We start from the raw sequence: 12,022 nt of genomic DNA on the forward strand, positions 1-12,022 counted from the left end.
TTGAAACCCATTTTTTGGTGATTTCCAATTTAGAATCATTCTTTCTCTTTCCCGACTTTGGAACGGGATAAAACTTTATATTCTTATGATAACTGGAGTCACTTTTACAGTCAACATAGCAGCAGTACACACCCATAATGAAGTAATAAATACGAATACCGTTATTAAGTTAATATCTCTTCAAACCTGAGACTGAGACAGTCTCATGACTCTCATCCAAGTTAAAACCGTTAACACTTCACTTTTAAAAAAGATATTGTGAAAAAAGCAGACGAGTTTTGAAAAAATTCTACAGTAGGTGTCTCTCAAGTCGTACGACCGAACTAAAAACCCCCAAACAGCCCCCCCTTCTGTCCCGAGGTGAGGTACCCGCCGCCCGTGTTAGACGTATGCTATATTCCAATCCATTACAGTCTCATCCGAGGTAGAATTAACGATGTACTCATCACATAAAGTTTGCAAAAAAAGGCAAATACGTAGAATTGTGGAGACGCACTTGAAAAGAACAGAATGCCAAGTTGTACGAACAAGCAATTTAAATGTCGAAGAAAAGTAAAGGCTTTGATCACGTGAATCAGCGTACGCTTCAATAATATAAGCAGTATAACTACACTAAAGTGCGCAACAATATGGCGTCATGCCACTGTTATTTGTTATTAAGTATTTACAACCACACGATTGAAAATGAGCATCGCTTAGGGGCTTTCGACCCAAGATTAGTTTTCATCTAAGTTTAAAGCGGAATTACGTCCAAAATCAGGGAGGCCGTGTCTCCATCATTCGCGTTTTTCGGATGGTGAAATAATACATTGGGATTGTATTACGAGCAGTTAAATGAGAAGGCGGAAATAGTGGCTTAGAAATATGATATCTCAATCTAGGTCCTCAAGACTATTAAAGAATGAAATGACTTACGTGCAATTTCCGAACGAGGCGATGAGGTTTTACCATCTGGATTCTTTGGAGCGACATCTTCTAATGTCTCCGAGTTGGACTCCGAACTATCATGTTGAACTGCAATTGGCACTTCGGGTAAATCGCTTTCCATAGAGACAGAGGTCAGTTCTGATAGTTCAATTGGGTTGCGTTCTACTTCAGGAACACGCACTGGCACACTCGATGAACTCGGATCGACAAACAATATATCACTTTGATTTTGTTCATCACTTTTTTTTGCATCTGTCACGGCGATTTCGGATTGATTTTCATCAAGATCGTTTTCTGGGGATCCTTCTAATGAATCGTCTTCGACATTTGCGTCAACAGAAAGAACCAAATGTTTTTCGGATTCAACATTCAATTCAGGAACACCAAATTTCTTCGATGGAGTTGAATTATCCTCAGTGTCCCTCTCTGTCGAGACACTTGGCGATTTACGATAAGAATCGTTAATGGTAAAATTGTTTTCAAGAGGTTCTCGTGGCGAAGCGCTCTCCGTGTTTGTGTCAGGGGACATTTCGAATGGGTTTTCAACCTTAAGTTTAGGTGAAGGCGCACTTTGAGGCAAACTGTCACAGTAGTTCGGTTTAGAGACACATGGATTCGTATTTCGCTTTATAAACCCCACATTTTCAGTTTTTTTCAAGGTAGTTTCGGGGTTTGTATTGCCAACCTCAGAAACAGGTGATTCTTGACTAATATTTTCTTTACACAGGTTGCCTTGGACATTGACAGCTTGGACACTGTGCATCACAATAGGAAGGGTTAACTCCTGGCCATTATTTCCCAAATCATTTTCAACGGGTTCAGTTTTCACGTATTCATCATTATCTAATTGATGTATTCCACTCTTCTCCTATTTTTTAAACAATTAACAATAACTCTCATTCTTAAAGTAATTCTCTTTCCAATCGAGTATGAAAGTGAAGAATGTTGCATACCATCAGATCTTTGATTCTCCTTTCCAACTCTTTATTGACCCTGTTGAGTCTTTCAATTTCGTCTATTTGCTTATTTATCGTTAATGTTGTTTTCACTCTCTCTTTTGCCATTTTTGAAATTAAAACATTACACTAAACAAAATGAGATTCCATTACAAAACAATCTTCGGACTTTCTTTGGCTAAACGTATTTTAAAGGGGCAAGCGAGAAAAAGGGGAAGATAATGACACGCAAGAAGGGGAACAGCAACAAAGGCCCTCGTCGGGTTTCTTTGTTAATAAAGAAACGAAGGACGTGTTGCCAATCCCCTTAGCTTTGTGCCAATCCTGATAGGTGTCTTCACCAATAACCTTAATTAATTAACCCACTTATAGAGTTTGGTTCTATTTTAAGGCACACCTGATTCAACAACTGTCCATTTAAATTTTCTCATATCTCTGTGATTTATTTCACACTGCTAAAAAACCCCTATGCTTAGATAATACCTTGGCTTCCAGTTTCCTAACTCGATCATCTCTAGCTTTTACTTCTTTGATTAGATCATCTTGGCTCAAGTGATCATAGTTACAATCTTCTTCGTAGTCCATTGCCTAAAAACAAAGTTTCAATAACTTAACTCAGTTTGTCTTAAACAGGAAATATTGCAATAATTTCGCAAAATACCTCTTTAATTGCCAACCTTTGAAGATTTACTAAACTCATTTCGGAATTTTGTAAAGAGAGTTGGTGAGATTGAAAATCTACCCTAAAATGAAATAATTTTTCAAACTGAAGGTAAATCAAAAACGGACAAGGAGTGTTTCCCCATACATTGTAGCTTTCGCTATAAAAAGCTAAGAAAAACATAGTGATGCTTAAATTGTGACACTTTTGTTCAAGACTAGGGATTTTCTCAAGCACATTTTCTGAATACAACTACAACTAGCTTCGTATAAATTATTTATTCTGCTAGCATTTTTAATTTTTTAAACAGCAAGAAAGATCTATTTCTTTTCAAGGTATAAAAGTATCAATAGGTTTGGATCCGTTATGCCTGGTTGACACGATCCAAGTTGCATTTTATTCATCACTTACCAGCTTAAACGTTCGACCAAAACACGACATTCTTTAACAAATTCCATCATACTTTGTACAGTTTTCCTGTTATGATAAAATACGTAACATTTTAATAATAATAAAAAGTATGGCCATAAACAAAGTATTAGTGTTAAAAAGGGCGTTTCCCTCAGTTTAATATACATTCTTACCAGGCAAGGCTTATATTAACGTTGTTTTGGTTTCACAGTTACTCACACTGTTCTGTTTTTGGGGTTAAAAAAGAGAAAAAGCTTCAACTTTTATTAAGAGCTTTTCTTGTATATAGATACTCTTTTTGATAATCAATAAAAATACATTAAAGCCTTTAAAGGAGGAACCGTTACCGTAACAAAGGAATTCACTACAAAGTACAAACGCCAAAAAAAGAGAACGTCTAGCAGACAGCTTTTTCCTAACCAATCAGTCTGGGAAATAAGGATATTTTTTGAACTTGTCCTTGGGAGCAGTCTGGGAAAAAAGGATATTTTTTAAACTAGTCCTTGGGACCAGTGACCCCCCTAGGGTCAGAAATAATAAACTGGTCTCCGGACTGGTTCCAGGCTTTGTTCTCTTATAGATATGCAATTAATAAACTGGTCCTCGGGACCAGTAAGCCCCACTTTTTGAATTAAAAAGCTAGTCCAAACAATTAATAAACTGGTTTTGGACTAGAGGAAGTGTGCTATTTCCCAGACTGCTTGGGAGTACAGGGTGGGAATTTGAAATAAGGATTTTTTAAAACTGGACATTGGGCCTGCCACCCCCTGGTCTGGATTAAATAAACTGGTCCCTGACCATTGACCAGGACGCGTCGTCTGCTAAAATGAAGAAGTGGAATCCACTTATTCTGTAAGCGTTTTTGCCCGTAAAGTTTTCGTGAACCGTAAAGATTACGGTCGGCAAAAACCGTTTGGTGAAAAAGTCTATTCTGTAACTTTTTGGACGAAAACTTAACGGTAACGGTAAACGTTAACTTTTCGTGAGCTCGAAGGCATCCGTTAGGGATTTTACGGTTTAAAAAAGCATTGCTAAGTATTGTGTATGTCGGTTGAATAATAGAACATATGTATTCAAGTTATACCAATATCATAAATCATTTTATTAGCTAAAATCCATTAAAGCATTACAATAGAACTAACTAGTTCCGCGTCATTTTCCAGAGTGATCTCTAACGGTTCTTTCTAGAGATCCCTAACACGCCCCTATCGGTCAACTCGTGAACTAAGTCTTATCAGTAGTAGGTGTAATCTGTAGGCGTAATTACGTTGTTACAACAATACTTTCTCCTTTTTTTTTTTTTTTTTTTAAGGAGCTCCTAGCAAAATTTATTTATTACAGTAACGAGCTGGTTTCCTTTTTGTGCGTCGTGGTCGGTTTTGTATTCTGACTGTTGGCGCTACTGGTTGCTTTGCCGGGGGTGTCTCTTCTGTACTGGGTGAATTTGAATTCCTATCGTGCGAGGAATGATTTTCTGAATTGGGTATGATGTCCAGTCGAGTCTGGTTGGTCCCGAGTGGTTCCTTTGCTGGGGTTTGAATTCCTTGTTCTGGAACTACCGGAGGTTCACCAACGTCTTTGTCAGGTTCTGGAGCTTCTAGTACTGGATGTTCATCTCCCTGAAGATCAATATCTGTTTGTGGCTTTGGTAGCTTTGTAAACTGCGGCTTCTGACTTTGGTTGGATACTTCCGGTGTATTCGGTGTTACTTTGATGTCCGAGCTTCTTCGGCGTATTTGATTTTGGTGCCTTCTAATTATTCCAAAGTCTGTTTCTATTTCAAACATGGTTGTTCCAAGTTTACGTTTTATTCTTCCTCTTAGCCACTTCTCTCCTTTACCAAAGTTCCGGGCATATACGGGGTCTGAGTTCTCAAAACATTTTCCCTGGGATGTTCCTTCCTTTTCCGGATCTGAACCTTGAGAGTTTTCGTGTGGAAACTGTTTCTTCGGGTTACACAGATCTAGCCTAGATCTTATTTGTCGACCCAACATTAGTTCGGCTGGTGATTTTCCCGAAGAATTTGGTGTTCTCCTATTGTTTAAAAGAATTCTTGCCAATCTTGTTTCAAGGGCTCCTGTGTGGAAAGTTCGTAACCCTGCGTTTAGCGTATCGATGGCTTCTAATGTACCGGCACTAACTTTCTTCAAAGCTTCTTTTACTGTGCGAACAGTTCGTTCTGCTTGGCCGTTGCTGGCTGGGTGGTATGGTGCTGTTCTCAAATGATTTATTCCATTTTGGGATGTAAAATCTCTAAATGCCTCGCTTGTAAAACAAGTTCCATTGTCTGTGACGAGAGTTGGGATAATGCCGTATCGAGCCATATGTTGGCGTAAGCTTCGTGTTACTGCTTCCGTAGACGTGTTGGATGTTACTTCGACTTCGATCCATTTGCTATACGCATCCACTATTATGAGGAGGTATTTATTTTCTATGGGCCCTGCGAAGTCTGCGTGTACTCTTTGCCAGGGACCTGTCGGTTTCTTCCATTCCTGATAATGGGCTTTTGGCATTGGCGCTGAATTTTGGCACATGGAGCAGCAATTGACCATTTCTTCTATATCAGAGTTTAGCGATGGCCACCATATCTTGGCCCTTGCCAAATTCTTCATTGCTACTATGCCTTGATGCGAGCTGTGCAATTCTGTTAACATCTCTGCTTGACAAGCTTTCGGAATTATTATTCGGTTTCCACGGAGTAGTATGTTTTCGTAGTTTGACAATTCCAGTCTTGCTCTATGGTAAGGTTCTAGGTTTGTCGGAATCTTCCTGCTCGGCCATCCTTCCCTCATGTATTTTGCTACCAGCTTTAGGTCGGGATCTTGTTGTGTTGCAAGTTCGAGTTCCTTAACCGATAAGGGACCCTTATCCATATCTCTGAGTAATAGGACATACTCCATTGGTACTGGCGTAATATTTTGTTCCATCGGTAGAGGTAATCGACTCAGAGCGTCGGCATTTCCGTTTAGCGAACCTTTCCGAAATCTTATCTCATAGCTATATGACGATAGCAAAAGAGCCCAACGCTGTATTCGAGCTGCTGCCATTTGTGGAATTTGCGTCTTCGCTCCAAATAGCGTCACTAGCGGTTGGTGGTCTGTGTGAAGCATGAACTTCTTCCCATACAAATAGTCACGAAATTTCATTACTCCAAAAATTATTCCCAAAGCTTCCTTCTCTATTTGTGAGTAGTTGCGTTCTGCCGTCGTTAGACTTCTAGAAGCGAATGCGATTGGTTGATCTTCTCCCTTGTCGTTCAGGTGAGAGATCACGGCTCCTAACCCTACCGGCGAGGCGTCTGTTGCGAGGTGAACTTCTCGTGAAACGTCGTAGTGTACCAGCAGATTCGAGGTTAAGATAGATGTTTTGGCATCTTCGAAAGCTTTCCTGTGTCTTTCCGTCCAATTCCATTTTTCTTCCTTATGTAACAACTCGTAGAGTGGTGCTAATTTTGTAGCGTTGTTTGATAAAAATTTGGAGTAATAATTCAATAGTCCCAAGAAAGCGCGAAGTTGTTCAACGTTTTCAGGTGGGGGTGCTCCTTTGATTGTTGTTAATTTGCTTTCTTGTGGATGCAATCCGTCTTTGTCTAGGAGGTGTCCTAAGAATTCGACTTCTGTTTCTAGGAATTTGCATTTCTCTTTCTTTAGCTTCAGTCCATTTTCCCGTAATGTTGTCAGAACGGCATCGAGGCATTTTAGATGTTCTTCGGCCGTTTTGCCGCCAAGCAATATGTCGTCCAAAAATGGCGATACATTACGGTGATGCTGTAAGATTCTTTCCATGTGTCGCTGGAAAATTGCAGATGAGGATGATATTCCTTGAGGTAATCGGGTATATCTGAATAGACCCTTTGTCGTGTTTATCACCGTGAATTCTCTAGAGGGTTCGTCGAGCTCAAGTTGATTATATGCTTCCTTTAAATCTAATCTGGAGAAGTATTGACATCCCGCGAGCTTGGAGAAGATTTCTTCGGCTCGAGGCAGTGGATAAACTTCTGTGTCCAAGTTTGGGTTTACTGTCGTTTTAAAGTCCCCACAGATTCTTATGGAGTTCCTTTTTGCTGTTATGCGTTGGCCTTCATCGTGGTTTTTCTGTGTCTGAACCTTCTGGACTGGTACGATTGGTGACGCATACTCTGAAAAGGCTACTGGCTCCAGAATTCCAACTTTGACCATTCTTTGAATTTCCTCTTCTACATCCTCTTTCATTGCATACGGTATCGACCGTGCTTTGCAATATTTCGGTATGGCATCAGGCTTCAAATGTAGATGAGCTTGCACGTCCTTTAACTTCCCGAGTTCCGGCGTGAAAAGGTCTGCGTTCTTGTCCAAAATGGTCTGTAACTGGCCATTCTTGGTTTCATCTCTAGATTGTTTCGAGGTCTGGTTTACTCTTGCGGAATGGTAGATCGATGGGAGAATGTTCAATGACGAGTATAACCTCTTCCTTCCACATAGGTTTGGTCCGGGTCCATGTACTATTAAAACTGGCAGATCAGCCGTTTTTCCGTTGAATTTTACTGTAACCTTGGTTTCGCCTGTAATTTTTAGGCTATGTCCGGTGTAGGCTTGCAGTGGTGCTCGATTAAAAGGCTGAACCTTGTTCTTGTACCTCATTTTGTCGAACCAACTTTCCGTAATCATGGCGTGTCCAGAACCGTTATCTAGGTCGAAAGGGATGGGTGTTCCATTGACTTCTAGTTCTACTATCTCTGCTGGCGGTACCTCGTAATCTTCTTGAGTGAGTGTGGAACTTCCTTTAACGTTATAGACCGGGTATGAGTATTCCGGGTTGGAATCTTGAATGTGATGGCTAGTACGAGGTTTCTGGAATCGACCTCTCTGCATGGGCTTGTTAGAATTTGCAGCTGTTTTAGCTGCTCCCAGACAGGCTACTGCTAGATGTCCCTTTCTCTGGCAGTTATGACATATTTTCTGAATGTATGGGCAATCACTTGATTTGTGTCCTCCTTTAGTGCATCTAATGCATTGGGAAGAGTTTGGTACGAATCTTCCAGGTTGAGATCTACCCTTTTGATTGGGATTTCGTTGGGTGTCCTGGTTATTCTGCTTCGTTTTATCTCGGTGTCGATTGCTTCCTACGGCATTGATGGTTGTCCCATTATCTCCGTTGGTGTTTAAAACGTGAGTGTTTTTCGAAGCGGTTTCCATCCCTTGAATGGCGTTCATTATTTCGTCCAATGTAGCATCTTCATCCTTTCCAAGCTCCTCGAAAACCTTGCTTTGCATTGACGGATTGTTTATTCCCAGAACCAGTTGTTCCAGAAGGCGTTCGTTCAAATTTGTTCCCATTTTGCAGTATCGGGAAAGCCGTTTGAGTTCGGCCATGTAATCAGCCAATGATTCTCCGGACTTCCGTAGACGTTTCGTGAAGTGAAATCGTTCAACATACTTGCATGTTTTCGGGTTAAAATGAGTGTCCATCGTAGACGCTAACGTGGCATAAGCTACTGTAGCTATGTCTGCTGGGAATACTAGATCCGTTAATAGCGAGAGTTCGCGAGCACCAAGCAAAGTGAATAAATGATTTGCTTTCATAGCCTCTGGAACGTTGTTGACTGCGAAGAATGAGTTTAATCGTAGAGAGTACTGTTTCCATGTTTCGTAAGTACTATCGTAAGTTGAAAGTCTCGCTCCTTGCGTTCTAGGCATTGGATCGTTCTCCATCTTGATAATTATCTTTCAAAATCTTCCTTCCAAATCGAAATTGATGTTTGATAATGTTGATGTAGACCAAGGCTTAAGTGGAATGTTGATGTAGACCAAGGCTTAAGTGGAATGTTGATGTAGACCAAGGCTTAAGTGGAATGTTGATGTAGACCAAGGCTTAAGTTCCACTTCCTACTTCCTTTCCGGCTTCAGTTAAATTTGGCTTACGTGTTAAACCTTTACTTCTTTAATCTTGTATTAAAGTTTTTTTCTAAGCTTTCGTAAGACGTAAATCTTGACTCCACTAATTTAATTTCCTTCGTCAGGCGTCCTTAGATATAGTTGTAACTTGTAACTCACGAGCGTGGTGTTGAAAAAGTTCTATCTTCTTTTTGTTCCCTCGTGGACGTCGTCTGCCGGGGCTTCTGCTTTTTTTACTGGATAGCTTGCGAGTTGAGTTATGGAATAGTCCAGGTATCCGTTGTAATCCAATCTCGCCTCCGTCGCCACTTATTGTGTATGTCGGTTGAATAATAGAACATATGTATTCAAGTTATACCAATATCATAAATTATTTTATTAGCTAAAATCCATTAAAGCATTACAATAGAACTAACTAGTTCCGCGTCATTTTCCAGAGTGATCTCTAACGGTTCTTTCTAGAGATCCCTAACACGCCCCTATCGGTCAACTCGTGAACTAAGTCTTATCAGTAGTAGGTGTAATCTGTAGGCGTAATTACGTTGTTACAACACTAAGCCTATTTCAAAAACACTATTATAGTGGTATAAACTTAATTGTTTACATATGTGTTTGTTTTTGGCAATAAGTTCAATTACGTTTCGAGAGTGATATTTAAATGGGCCTACCGAATACCGATTAATACAAATGGAAATTCTTCGCGTTGCTGTGCAAGAAAGAAGGCAATGCTTTGCGTGTCAACGCGTTTTTCGTGATAAATAAAAGTTAATTTAATTAAGTTGACAATTTATAAATAATTAAATAGTGAAGAAATACCAAGTCAACAATCTGTCAATAGTTCAACTTAAGCCTAACGAAAACGGTATGATGAAATTTCAACGGGAATTTAACAAGTTGGGAAAGCCAAAATATTACCTCTCCGAGTGGAGATGACTATCACTACCCCTTAAACAACCTAAATATATGCATCTATCGCTTTTTTTAATTCTTTGCAAGTGCAGGAATTGAATTTTAAAATAGTCTATTGTTCAAGCCTTTTCAATATCTCTCAATTGCTGTGGAAACTCTACTCTCTCGCTATACCTCAACCGCATTCTTAGTCCACCAGTATGATTTGTAACATTTGTCCATATCAAAGCTGAATCATACCTCGCCACACAAAAAGCAAATGTGCCCAAATCTTGGAAGCCACAACCCAATCACACATAAGCTTGGCTCCCACTTAACCAAAATAATTATTAAACAGTTAAATACTCACAAAGGTTGGCAAAATCAATCTCCTTCAGTAATACGTAAGGCTTAATTATATTATTTGCCGAACAAAATTAATCGAGCAAATCTAACACTTAACTTCTTCCTTCGAAATTCTATCAAAGAATGATTCAACTGTTTAAAAAAAGGTTTTTTTCGCAAATAGGGCGCTATCATATCAACCGCAATTCCGTCATATTTAAAAAATATACATGGCCAACACTTTTTTAGACACAATAGTGGAAGTTTTAGTCTCATTTAAAACATGTAAAACAATTATCTCATCTACAAATCGCTTACACATGTCTTTTTTTACCAATATCTAGCCGTTTGGATTTTTCTAAAGCAATCTTACCACCAAAATATTTTTTGATATAGAATAAATGTTCTATGTTCTTCATTTTTGAAAATATATTTTTTAGCGTTTGTAATGATTACTCTCTACACCTACACTAATCTAACAAGGAGTAAAAATCCACTAGTGGAAGCGGTGTTTTTATTGAAAATATATTTTTTAAGCATTAAATCTAACTGGGAGTAATATGAAAGGAGTAGAAGCTTATCTGTCTTAGGAAATATGAAATTTTATCTTAACAGTTCGTTAAATCATAAGTTTATAACGAAAAAACGCGGAAGGGGAAAACGAGCATACAACAACGATTTTTGGGGGTAGAAGTTTAAGAGCGCCATCTGTCGTCCGTGCCAAAGTTGAACTTCCACTCGAAGGCAATGGGAAAGTGGATAAAATAATGCCATCAGCTATTTAACTGCGTCGATATATTTAACGACTTGACCCATGACATGCCCTTAACACTGGCTTCTATGAATCCTATTTATTCTTGGATGCTAGGAAACTTGGTAGACGTAACAGTCTGTATCAAGTACCCAAGCATCCTTCAATAAACGCCTGGCAACATTGTGGTACGCATGGTACAACTAAAAAATAGGATGTGTATTTATCTTTCGACTCACTCCAAGCCTTTAAGCCCTCAATACAGAGGATTTGAAACACTATCGTAATTCCTAGTGTCTCGAATCTCTACGTTCCTGTCCATTATGAACAGTGCTGAGAGAATGATACATCAGAAAGAGCCATTCAAATCGAATTGCCGAAAATATTATCCATATTTTCATTTCATATAACTGAGAAAACAAATTATTATGGTTCTGAGAGGAGCTTCCCATTTTGGTTGTTGTTCTCAAAAATATATCGCAATGCACGGGCCTCGATAGATATTGGAGGCAATGAATAAAATATATCGCAATGCACGCGCCTTGATAGATAGAGGAGGCAATGTAGGAAACATAACGCAATGCACGGGCCTTGATAGATATAGGAGGCAATGATTTAACGACTTCGGTACTTGGGTTTATCTTTAATATTTAAATAAATATAATTATTTTTAATTATTTTAATCGCCAGTAAATAACTTTAAAAATAGTTAAATCGTTTAAAATAAAGTTGTTCATAATATCTTTCGAATCTTTGCTAATATTGACGTTTAAAGTGAAGGGTACCCTTCTTGCCCGCTTTCTTCAAATTTTGGGGTATATATACGATCCGTTTCCATTATAATAATAGATAAAAACGCATTCGCGTGAACCTTTGGTGGAAGCCCTGCCATTGGGAGGCTAGACGTTTCTCGTAACCCTAGCTGATCGCCGCGTATATCTTAAAACCAAATAATAGATAAAAACGCATTCGCGTGAACCGATGGTGGAAGCCCTGCCATTGGGAGGCTAGACGTTTCTCGTAACCCTAGCCGCTCGCCGCGTATATCTTGAAACCAAACGATGACGGTGGAAAAGAAGCCAGAATGTACTGACCGGCGTCCATGTGGAATGGACAAAAGACCTGAAGATGGTGGTGCATAGAAGCTGGTGTCAATGTGGAATTGACGAAGAACAGAAGATGGTGGTGCATAGAAGCTGGTGTCAATGTG

The 12,022-nt window shown here is 39.3% G+C and overlaps 1 long non-coding RNA gene across 1 annotated transcript; it reads right to left on the reverse strand.

Annotated features, from left to right (window-relative positions):
• Positions 1-2,498: 2,498 nt before the first annotated feature.
• On the reverse strand, positions 2,499-3,379 carry LOC149620986 (uncharacterized). Its single transcript, XR_016375525.1, has 3 exons — positions 3,129-3,379; positions 2,956-3,021; positions 2,499-2,626 (listed from the first exon to the last, which is right to left on the reverse strand). It is a non-coding gene; the product is annotated as an uncharacterized LOC149620986 (long non-coding RNA).
• Between the last annotated feature and the right edge of the window lie 8,643 nt (positions 3,380-12,022).

The sequence above is a fragment of the Phalangium opilio genome, unplaced genomic scaffold (genome assembly GCF_054372755.1).
Source record: "Phalangium opilio isolate 3A_F unplaced genomic scaffold, DU_Popi_V2 ptg000209l_1, whole genome shotgun sequence".
Taxonomy (NCBI): Eukaryota; Metazoa; Arthropoda; class Arachnida; order Opiliones; family Phalangiidae; genus Phalangium; species Phalangium opilio.